Raw genomic sequence first — 12969 nt, 5'->3', positions numbered from 1 at the left:
CACTTTTTCTCAGAGTGATACACAGAATAAACGTTGGGGACATTTTCAATAAGCATTTATAGAACCAGCCTCATTCTAGTGTAAAATAGGTGTGCTGAAACAACCATTAGACAGAAACAGAAAAAAATGATTATAAGCACCAACAGAGGAAAAGGATGGTAGATTTCTACCATAGTGCTAAAACAATGAATAAAGGCAGGTATAAAAATACATTACAGTAATAATGCTTACTTCTACAACGCAAACCTAACTAGATGCACCTGTGTACCTAGCATGTATGCTGGTGTAAAGCCAAGAATCCCTCTAGGATAAAGTCAACCCAGTTACCTGAAGTAAGAGACAGTGGGACCCTGTCCTGGTCTTGAGGTGGACACCCCGTGATGGATGTCAAACCACTGTGAGCAGGAGTGTCTGCGTGCAGGAACCTCAACGTCTCGCGTCAGTGAGTCAGCCTAGAAGTTCTTTCCCTCCTCTCCCTGCCTCAGCAAAGATATGGTGTTTATGTACCCAAAGTGGTACTCTCAGGGGATCTACCTTGCTGTGTCATATCAGACTGAGGATGACGGAAGTTATGATCCTTATACATAGTTATTATGCAGAAGATGGTAAGTCCTACTAAGTTTCCAAGAATCCTCATGCATAATGGATGAGGCTAGTTTTCAGGCAAAACCCCACGTCCTGTTAGCAGTACCTTAACTAGGTAAACGATCAGTCTCTACAACAGTTATGTAGTGGAATGGCAGGGAAAATATAGGTGAGTGGTTAGGCTGCGACCTGAGCCTATATTGGGGTACCTATATGGAACATAACAATGGGATGCTTTTCTCTTTTGCTGTAGGTGCTGCAATTTTTGAGAATTTTCGAGAAGCCTTCTGTTAGGTAGTGAATAGGCATTTGTATTTTATTAAATGCAACAGGAAGAACTATCTGAACAACAAAATGTGGACGGGGTATCTTTTTAAGGACTAGTGTCTACAGTTCATTGTACAGACTTGAGAACATGGGGAGTTAACCAATTCCCTGGAGCTCACTACAATTCTATTGGCTGTCATGGACGAGAAAGAAAAAACATGTTGCAATCTAGATTTTTTGTGTTTAAATTAGTGCATGTTCTTAGAGTAAAGCCCCCATACCCTTTTTTTCCTGACTTTCTGGCCTTTGCTAGCAAGAGTACTTTGGACTTTACTGAAGTCAGTAGGGTATCTCTCTTTAGAAGAGATGTCCCTTCTATATACCACTTATAGGAGAGGTTTGCTGATTTATAGCTGAGAATACTTTCCAGTTTAAGATTTCTAATTTAGTGCAAAGCTTTTATACTGATGCATTCTTTCTCTCATCAAAACTCTCCCCTGAGATTCTGAACTGACACCTTATTTCCTCCCAATCCAACTTAACCTAAGATTTGAGAATTTCCTTTATGGATCACAATTGCTGTATTATCATGATAGTAATTATAATTTTGACTAACGTATTTTTCATGATGTTGAAATATTGATTATTGAATTTAATTAATTTGTAATGCTGATACTTAAAACTAATACCTATTGAATAAATAAGTATCCTAAAGAATGGATTAATAAAACCCTTTGACTCACACAAATTCTCTTTATTGACTTTACAATAGTTTTCTAAATTATTTTTTCCTGTAAATGTAGATGATTGCTCTTTTTTACTTCTCCTTGTCGCTAACAAAGATCTATGCAACCAATGGCGGGGTTCATTTAATAATTACACCCAAAGATTTAAATATAGAAAACCCCACTCCAAGAAATACAAATCAGAGAAGGCAGATTCAGTGGTCGAACTATATCAAATTTGATTCACAAAAAGTTAGCAATTTTGCTAGTTTGTCAAACCTCCAATCACTTCAAAGTTCATGTGATTTGAGTTAGTTTATGTTTAGGTCACCAAGGCCATCAATAACTAGTTAATATTTAGATAATCAAGTTCCAAATAATTTCTTGAAGCTCACATTAGCACCAACCAACTCCGGGGGGGGGGGGGGGGGGGGGGGGTCAGACCATGATTATTACTCTTGGAAATCCTGCCTCAATTTAATCACAACCGGACCTCGTTTTTGAGATCTGCCTTGCTGTCACTGGTCAAAGCCAGGTGGCCTTAACTGAGGACCAGAGAAGTGAGCGGAAAATAGAAGTAGAAGGAAAAATGGACTGTGTGGGTCAGTGCTTATGAGTAAAATGTGCATAGGGTGCTACACATTTTATTGTGTGCATCAACCATTTGTTTTTCACAGACTTTAATACTCTTTGCATTTAATAATTAGGGCCAATGCGAATGGGCAGAAGTATGCCAGCACAAAATTGTGGCCTTTATCACACAGGTTTTAATAATGCGATAGGAAGTGCTTAATAAACGTTGCACAAGTTATCCCCTAAATACTTTCCACATAATTACTCATCTCCTAGAGTTATTATGAATGAAAAAGGGACTTATAGAGCGCATATCTACTCCAAAGAGTGTCCCAGCCCTAAGCCATGGGTAGAGACAATTAGCATTGAGTAATAAGCTAGGTTCCGACTTCTTTTTAAACCGCTGTTCAGTTTCAGCTGGCTTAAGGTCAAGGGGAAGTTTGTTCCAGGCCTAGGGCCACAGGTAAGAAAAATAGTGTCCCCCTGCTCTGGAGAGCCGAATCCTGTTGCTATAGCCAGGGCCCCATTGGAGAAATGCAGCTTCCTGTCTGGGAGATATGTATGTATTCTGGACGTAGTGTAGCTGGATCCCATAAGATGCATACCCCTGTAAGTGAGTACAACAGTTTTAAACAAAATCATTTTCCTCATCAAAAGCCAGTGTAGGGAATGCAAATGAGAAGAATTCGAGGCTCTAAACGGAAGCTTGAAAAGCAGGCCCTTTGTACCATCTGTAATTATTGAATCAGTACTGTTGAGGGCCTATATATAATACATTTGCAATGTACAGTCTGGTCTTAATAAGAAAGTGGAAACACTTTTTTACTGTTCATAGCGGGCAAAAACAAGTCCCAATCTGGTGTTGGGAAAAAGAGCCGGCTGTCAAGCTCAACTCCTAGGTTCCTAACCACCTCACACTGTGGATGTAGAGGAGGGGCTCCATCCAGTCAAAGTGTCTGCCAGTCATTGGATGAGTTTTGGCAAAAGCTGAGGACCTCCGTCTTATCCGCCATGAACTTGCGGTAGCACCTAGGCAAGGTTTTAATGAGTCCAGTGTAATATCTTCTCCTTTTTTTTGAAGGAGGATATAAAGCTGCAGAGGCTATGAAGCTCATCAGAAATACTTTAGAAGCAGGGCTATTTCATCTATCAGCAGTGTGTATGAATGCTAAGAGATCATACAAATCATTCCTCTATAATTAGCGCCAGAAGGAGCCCACTGGTTGGTGCCTTACATGAGCACTGTGAGGAAGGGCCCGATGATGCAACATGTTACCTCAATGAGTGAGGGCCTTCATCCTTTTAAGAAACAATCTAACCAGTTGGTCTTTTTCTGTTGGGTAACATGCCTCAGGTGGGTCCCAGTTTTTTTTTTTACTAAATGTACCAGGTACTGTGTTGTGAAATATTACTGGAAGGGTTATCCTGGCACATAAAAGTCAGTCTTACCCCCCTCTTTTTTTGTGTTGGATTTTACCTACAGATGCCTTTCTTTGCTTTAGTTCACCATCTTGCATATTGTTTGTTAGAAGGATCTACCTGTGTAAAGGACGCAATGTTTGTGTCAGAGTTATGCAGGGACTGAGTGGTGGTGCTGCATCGGGGGGGCAGACAGCAGAGGGACCCGGCATCCTTGCAACGCCCCCCCCCCCCCAGTGCAGCCGAAGTGCAAGGACAGGAGGCAACAAAGTGTCTTTCTGTCCCCAGAAGCTCATAGAAACTGAGAAGACCAGGCACCGGGAATCCTTCGGGAAGACGTGTCAGGTGATATAGAGGAAAAATATAGCACCTGCCAGTGGGCGTCGCCGTTGGTTTTTTCTGCCAGGTCCGACAGTAGCCCTGCCTCTGTCAGAGTCCGGATCCTCCCCTGCTGCACCTAGAGCTTGCCAAGAAGCAGATTTTGAATGAGTGGGGGAATATATGGAGGCAAACAGCAAAGCTGACTGCGGTGAGTGACAGCCCTGCTATGCTTTTGTCACCATGATCCGTTACCTACAATAAGGAGGGCAGCTGTCCCAATCAGCGAGTGGGCAGCTGTCCCAATCAGCGAGTGGGCAGCTGAAGGAATGTCAAGGAGAAAAGCTGTGGGGAACTCCGGACAATGTTGCGGTGCCAACTAGAGGCCATGGGTGGTCACTGCACCAGTTGCAAGTAGTAGAGGTTCACCTATGGACCCACTGCCAGTCAACATCCTGAAACAATTAAACCATTCTGTGTTAACAGTCCTAACGCATCTTCTTAACACATTGATCAAAGAAGCAGAAATTCACCCTACTTGGAAACACGCCATGATTCACCCACTATTAAAAAAGCCTAATGCAGATCCCGCTGACACTAAAAACTATCTTCCCATAGAGTACCTCAAGGCTCCATCTTAAGTCCATTACTTTTCAATCTTTATGTAAATCCCCTGGCTGAGCTGGCAGACAAATCTGGCCTGTTAATCTTTTCCTATGCTGATGATTCCCAAATCATGTTCTCATTATCTGCACAAAACCCAAATGACACCTCTACACTTACAGGACTCACCAACATAGCAGCCTGGATGCAATTCAACTTCCTTAAATTAAACGGAGATAAAACAGAGGTATTGATAGTGGGTAAACAGAAAAACCTCTGGCGCACACAACATTGGCCAGACGAAATGGGGACCGCACCTCACGTACATAACTTATGCGTACTCCTTGATGACACTTTGAGCATGCAGGCCCAATCAGTAAAAGTCACGGCCACCTGTTTTTCCATCATCAAGTGGCTAAGAAAAATCTGTTGGATGTTACCGGAAACAACAAACAAAACTATAGTCAACGCCTTAATCACCTCTCGGCTTGACTACGGAAACATCCTATATGTGAGCTCAAACAAACAGATCACTCATAGATTACAGATGGCCCAAAATGCAGCAGTCAGACTTCTATGCAAAGTGCCAAAAAAATAATCTATCTCCGCTTTCCGACGAAAACTGCACTGGCTAACCATAGAAAATCGAGTAAAATTGAAAGCACTGACTTACATGTATAAAATCAAATCTGGGACAGCCCCCAACTACCTTTGCTCCCTGGCCACACCCTACACCCCATCAAGAAATCTTAGATCAGCCTCTCACGGCCGTTTTGCGGTCCCAAAATACAAGCTAGCTCGCATTGGAAGGAAATCCTTTACATACCTAGGACCATACTACTGGAATTCCCTCCCAATTTCACTTAGGAATGAAACAAGCTACTCCAGTTTTCGTAAGTTGCGGAAAACTTGGCTGTTCGATAAATAAATTATCTAGAATCCCTCTTGTTACGGCTTCACTAAATGCGCCGGGAAACCCTTTCCGGTAGCTGTTGCGCAATATAAATTCTAATAATAATAATAATAATAATAATAATGATAATAGAGGTCCAGAAATGTGAGCAGCAGTGCCAAGAAGGCTGCCGTGGCATGATGAAAGTGGTGGCAGTATCAACTTGCAAGCACTGCCACAGAAAGAAACTGGCCTAGACAGACCCACATGCCCCCTGTGAACTGCTTATAGTTTGGGAGAGTGACTGTTAACTTGCACAAAGAGACCCAGAAAGCCCAAAGTGGCCCCCACCCAGAAGGCTACTAAGAGTATGGTGACAACTAAAAGGGAGTGAAGCAGCAGAGGACAAGGCCACACACTACAGTGCAAAGAAAATAACGGAAGAAGAGAATGGTGTGTAGTAGATGCCTGTCACACCGCAAATTGCATAACTGATAACTGTGAGTGTATTCTTTATCAAGTGCATCATTAAGGTCATTCAAGGAGCACCAGACATCGAGAGTGGTGCCCTGTGCCTAAGAAACACCCAGAGGTCAATGAAGCACCTTTGGCACCCTGGGAGGCTGCCACCCAGAAACCAGCTGTGTGCAAAGGTAAACCGGACATCTGCTGATGAGAACATACTCAACAATTTGCACCATTCACCTTTGGGGTTGCATGAGAGACTTGGTCGTGGTCCTGGTCGTCCTTCCTCAGTGACCTCGGTCAGAGAATGGAAAAGAGGCACAGAGCAGTCCACACAGGCCAGTGGCAATCCACGGGCAAGGGCCTCAAGGGATTTTGTAAGAGGGGAGTCCCATCAAGACAGATGTGTCTTCAGCCACTTTACAACAGGTATCAGGAAGCATGGAAAGTGCATATGGAGACTGGGTCACCCCAAAGACAATCCAATAGATGCCTGTGAACCAGAGTCCGGATGGCAGGAAAACAGCAACACTGAAACAACTACCCTTGAGGCGGAGGAAGTGACTTGGAGGTGGGGCTGGTGGTGATTCCACCCTATGGGGTGGCAAGGGAGGGAGACTGTGCAGTTCACACAGTCCTGTGGAAGCCCAGTGAAAAAAGTCTCAGGGGACTCCCGTGAGAGGAGAAACCTGGTAAGAGAAGGAAGCCTAAAGTTGCTCCACCATTGGGCAGCTGTAAACACTGCGGCTTCCGAAGAAGACTCTTTAACAGTCGTTGTGAGGTAAAATGTGTTTTGAGGCTTGCTATCCATGGAGCCATGGCACCTTTAAAGACATATCAGCAGCAGAATTCACTATTGCTCCAAATGAACCCTTCAGAGAACTTTGTAAATAGACTTCCACATAGTAAGACCAGGTGGGATAGGACACACAATACCCAGTTGAACTGTGACAACTTGGACTGGCAAAGGAGAATTCCGGACTTCATCCATACTGCCATTTGTGCCCAGAGTAGTTGGAGACATGCCATGATGCCTGGTGCTCCCAGCTGCACCTGAATAGACTCAATTGAGTTTTGTTTTGTCATTTTGTTCTCTCCCACAGGTTGGACTCGTCCCATTTTTAATCATGTTTTGGAGGGATTTAGTGACCGCCTGGTCACGCTCTAGGCTTTGTATGTTTGCACAAGCCACTTCTTGAGGGCTAGCTTCAACACTCACCTCACACCCATCCATCACAGGTGTACTGGTCAGGTGACCCTGCCAATAAAAGGGGCCAGAGTATAACATACGGGTTCACCCAAATGTAGTCACTGGGACCTGGGTATTATCAGTACTGAGAGGAAGGGGTCCCAGTGTATGGTCATTAATTGTCACAGTTCAAATAAAAATAAAGGAACAGTAAATCAAGCTACACCGTTTTATTCACCATGTAGCTGTATGTTCAGTATCATATCTTAAATTCACAATTTACAAAGGCTGTGAGGTGCCCCAAAGGAGGAGGGAAGGAAGTGAAGGTGAGGGTGGAATAGAAGGAAGTAGTGACAATAAAAACAACAACCAATTGGCACAATTATATCTGTCCGTTAATTTAAATATATAAAATAACACAAGACCAACAGTTCATTAAATCACTTGTTTGGAGATCATACTTCACAAAATACATGAATGTTAAAATGATGGCGTGAAGTTGATAATTCAGAAACAATTGTCGACGTTTCGACCCTCTAGGTTGCAGGAAATGGGTTTACCCTTGCTGCGGGGTCTTCATCAGGACGGGGAGGGGGCAGACAACCTAATTAAATACATATCAAAAATCAATTAATTATAGCTCCTGACACTAGGTAAGCAATTAATGTAGCACACTGATAGCATTAGAGCATACCAAAATCAATTGTCGCTCTTTTTCGGTCTTTTGAAGGATGGTGGACATCACAGATGTATTTCAGATCCTATAATTAAAATAGGGGAGACATTGATGACAATTCGAGTCATAATCTCTATTGTTACTGAGGCACTGAGAAGGCTGAAAAGGCACTTACATGGTGTGCCAGAGATGATAAGTCCTCTGTTTATTCGAATTGGAAGAAACGAATCACATGTGGGGGTCACGGAGGCTCTGTCAGAGACAGAAACCTAGTTAACGGTCTAAACCAGGCTAGTGATGGTTATATAACGTGCACCAGTCAACGGAGCTTACCCGCAGGCAGACTTCACGGGACCTTGTCCACGTTCAACCGTTGTCGGAGCCGCCGGCACCACGTACTGTCAAGAAAGGGATCGAGTTACCTCTTGTTTATCAGAATGAGTATAGCATGTGAAAAAAGCCGTGTATGAACGGGCTGCGCTACTCACTAAGAACGGACTGAATCCGGGGTCTACGAAGCTCGCGTCTAACAATGGCGAAATGCGCTTCCTGTTAGACTTGTAACTACGGCAACTGCATCACGTGTGCGCACAGTTGCACTGTAGACAGACTATTGTAAAAGTCATGGCAACCAAGTTATATCGTTATACTACACGGAACCTTTCAACAATTAAACCCATGTAGTCGTTTAAATAAAATAAAACCTACCCAGACCGTGGAAACGTCATTTTAATGCATGAAACCTAGTACAAAGGGGGGGGGGTGCGGGGGCATAAACCGTTTTAAAAAAAAAAAATTTATAACCTTTATTAGTGATTAAAGAATTGTACACAGCTACTCGCCCACAACCTGCGTCCGCAGGCCGGCAGCTATCGTGGTCCGAATCATGCGTGTATGTAGATCTAGCAAGGGGAAACAGCAATCGTTTAAACACAGCATGTCGCCTACAACCCAGTCGGGCCGGCCGCAGTGTAAAGGTAAGGTAAGCTGTCAACGGATGCATTATCTAGCAAGCGAGGTAGCAAGGTACATTCAAACAACGGCTACTTGAGGTTCCTTTTATCATTTACAACAAACTAAACATATTGAAAGAAACAGTTCCCTCTCATGGTTCCCAGCATACTCAGAAAATGGCGAGAAAAATCTTGAGGTGCAGAGCTGCAAGCAGCACTGCCTATGTCAGAAGACAGTCCACTCCAAGAAGAATGGCAATCTGCACCCAATCGTCTATTCAGGCTGAGATGGGAGGGGGGGGGGGCGGCCCGTGATCCAATCTGTGAGTACAACATTGTGTGATGTGTCGAATGCTGCACTACTTAGGACATGCTAGTGTGGTATAGAAACTATCTGGTGACGGTAATGAACGGCACTCAAGCCATCCGCTGGGGAGCTGTGGCTGTTACGCCTGTATTCCATTCACTTGTAATGACTAAAGCAGCACAGCGTATCAAACTATCTACCCATGGGCTAATCATGCGGGCTGTCAGAAAGTGAGATTGTGTATAGGGGGGGGGGAGGGAGCCTACCAGTTCCCGCCTACCGGGATCCTGGTCCTAGCATGTAGAAAGGGGACAGGCCAGCTTAGGCTACTGCTCTGTTACTTCCTGCCTCTGACGCATCTTCAGCCTGGACGCGGAGAAGGTATGTAGTGAGGGGACCCCAGAGGTCTTTAGGACGAGACTGTAGTGGTAGAAGATCAGCATACGTGTGTAAATGTTCCTGCCAAGTAGACATCGTGGTCAACCAAATCTTGAATTTGGGCGCACGTCCTCGACCCCAGCGACACGCTACGTGCCGCTTGGCTAAAAGGAGGCCCAGTGCAAAACATTTTCTATGTGTTTTAATCGCTGGATTCGACTGGCCCAATAGGGCAATCCTAGGACACGGTACTATGTCTGCCCCGATCATGTCAGACAGCGCCTTAAATATCTCGTCCCAGTAGGCCGCTACGGCAGGGCACCCCCAAGCCAAGTGCAGAAAGTCCGCCCCTTCAGCTCTGCATCGGAAACATTTGTCATTGTCCCGAAGTCCAAAGCGGAACAGTTTAGCAGGTGTATAGTAAAGTCGGTGCAAAAATTTATAATGAACCAGCCTGAGTCGCGCATTGCCCGTCACCGCGGTAGTATGCGAGCAGCACTCTTCCCATTGCTCGTCCGACAATGGTGCTTCTAGATCCTCGTCCCAGTCGCTTCGCGCTCTTAGTGACGGGGGGACGGGGCAGCTTGCGCATGTTTATATAGCATAGACACTACATGTTTCGGGGAATCCGTTTGCAGGAGGGCGTGTAGTGGTGCCATAGTTTCCGGCTCATCAGGGAAATTGGGCGTGACCGCCTTGACATTCTGACGCAGCCGAGTATAAAGGAACGTGTCCATTACTGAGGGGGTATTATCCCCAAAGAGCTGAGCCGGTGAGCGAAATCGCCCTTGGAGATACAGATCGCCCCATGTACGGAGCGCATATTTCGCGAGCATCTGACGTCCAATTTCCTCACAGGGGACACTTAGCCGGGGGTCATGCGCAAGGGGCCTACAAGGCGAGTATAAGAACGTGACCCCCATACTGTCAGCTATGCGTTGCCAAGCTAGCACCGTACAGTCCACCGTGGTAGGGTCACGATCCACGATACGGGCTGGGGCATATAAATAACCCGATGGTTGTGCGGGCCTCATATAGCCGTCCTCCACCGCAAGGTGAGCCATGAAGGGAGGAGGGTGTAACCAGTACATCGCAAAGTGTCCCTGGGCACAGTCATAATAACATTGAAAATTGGGAACATCAAATCCTCCTTGGTGATAGGGTAGCATGAGAGTCTTCAGACTGATCCGAGCTTGCTTGCCTCCCCAGATAAGTCTAGACAGCTGGGAATTGAGGGAACGAAAAAAGTAGGAGCCCGGGCTGTACGGTATATTAGTAAAAAGATACAAGAGCTTGGGGAGAACCACCATCTTAATCAGGGAGATACGCCCTGCCATTGACAGTGGGAGATGGATCCATTTAGTGATGGTGTCAGTCAGTCTGTCCAGGACAGTCCCATAATTAGCCCTAATAAGGGCTTCCCGATTTCTAGTCACTGTGATGCCCAGGTATTTTATTTCATCCGTCTCCCACAGTAGGGGGTAATCTAGAGGGAAGTGTAGGGTCTTGTCTGTTAGTGGGAATAGAGCAGACTTCGACCAGTTAATCTGTATCCCCGATATGGCTCCGAATTTGGTGATCTCACGCAGCAGAGGGTTAAGGTTCTCCTGCGGTTTATGGACATATAAAGTTAAGTCATCAGCATTTAACGCAATGAGCAATTGGCGTTCCGGGTATATTAAAGAGCGGTGTTTGTGATGTTGCCGGAGTTTAGCCGCCAGGGGCTCAATGGCGATCGCGAAGAGTACCGGGGAGAGCGGGCAGCCTTGCCGGGTACCTCTACGGATCGCAAATGGAGCTGAACGGGAGTCATTTAACAGGACTGAAGCTTGCGGTTGGCAATACAGCAGTCGAATCCAATCAAGAAAGTTATAGGGAATTCCCATCCGTTCCAGTAGGGCCAGCAGGTAGTCCCATTCGAGAGAATCGAACGCCTTTGTGGCGTCTAGGAAAACCGCAGCTGCTTCGCATCGGGATTTATGTCCTGCAGTACAGCCTGAAGGGTGCGTAGATTATGTGACGTCGCCCTATTTGGGACAAAGCCCGCTTGGTCAGGCAAGACCAAACGCTCCATCAGTAGATTAAGGCGTGTCGCAAGTACTTTCGCCAACATTTTTACATCGGAGTTTAGCAGTGAGAGAGGCCTGTAAGAGTTGCAGTGTTCTGGAGATTTGCCTGGTTTCAACAGGGATGCTATCAGGGCTTCACGCATAGTGGTCGGCAAAGTTCCCTCCTCTAGGGCCGAATAGTAAAGTTGTTTCAGCAGTGGGGCGAGTAGATGAATATAGGCCGTATAAAAGTCTATAGGCAACCCATCAGACCCAGGTGATTTGCCCGATTTCATAGACATGATAGCGTCTTTTATTTCGTCCAGCTCGATTTCATGATGTAGAAATTTCTGCTGTGATGTGCCAAGCCACGCAATAGCGGTGTCATCTAGGTACGACTGTAAGTCAATAGGTGTCGATCTATGAGAGGTGTATAGTGTGGAATAGTGAGAAGTGAGGATACGAAGTTGGTCTTTAAGGTCTCTTTGCGGGACTTGATGTTCGTCCAGTAAAGTAGCGACATAGTTGTGATATCTCTGGGGCCTGACAGCAAAGGCAAGCGCCCTGCCAGGCCTATCTCCCTCGCCATAGAGGCGCGCAGTGTATGGTTTCCCAAGGAACTTACATTCCTTTTCCGCCACTTCCGCATATTCATTCAGCTTGTCCCTGAGGAGCGCTTTAGAAGTATGCCCCATCGTGTCACAGTTCATGCCGCGCTCAAGGTCCCGGAGTTCGGTTTCAAGCTTGCGCAGTTCGCCACGTAGTGACTTGAGGACACCACCTCCCTTCGCGATGCACCACCCTCTGACCGTGACCTTGAAGGCCTCCCACACCGTCGTAAGGTTCGACACTGACCCCACGTTACGCTCGAAGAAGTCTTGTATGTCATGTTCAAGTTCTGCCCTAAAGGCCGAATCAGTGAGGTGTGCGGGGTTTAGACGCCAACTTAAGTATGGAGAGGCATCGATGGGTATGCGTAATGTGAGGAGGACTGGCGAATGGTCTGAGAATGTCCTGGCAAGGTGGAGGGCACCTACCAGCCAAGGAAGGAGGCCCGCCGACATGAGCACGTAATCAAGCCGCGCCCATGTGGAATGCACTGCAGAGTGATGCGTACCCTGGTGGAGAGAGGGGTGTAAGTGCCGCCATGCATCAATGTAGTGATGTTCTACAACAATAGTCGACAGTGTACACTGGGTGTGAGTGTAGTGCACCGCCTGGGGGTGGGATCTATCCCGGCCTGGTTCCAATGCTGTATTGAAGTCACCACCCAATATGACATGGCCTATGCCCAGAGTTTGAATCTTACCCCACATCGTAAGGAGTGCAGACGGGTCATCCGTATTGGGGCCATAATAGCATGCGAAAAGGACTGTATGCGAGTATAGTGTCCCCCAGACCATGCAGTATCTACCCCCTGAATCTATCTCTGTCCCAGCAGGCATAAACCGCATCCCTTTCCTGACAACAATTGTCACACCTCTAGCATAGTTGGAATAAGAAGAGAACACCTTGCACGAGGCCCATCTAGATGCAAACAGAGGGGAACCCTCAGGCCTTAAGTGAGTTTC

The sequence above is a fragment of the Lissotriton helveticus genome, chromosome 1_1 (assembly GCF_964261635.1).
Source record: "Lissotriton helveticus chromosome 1_1, aLisHel1.1, whole genome shotgun sequence".
Classification (NCBI taxonomy): Eukaryota; Metazoa; Chordata; class Amphibia; order Caudata; family Salamandridae; genus Lissotriton; species Lissotriton helveticus.
This window is presented reverse-complemented; position numbering follows the sequence as displayed.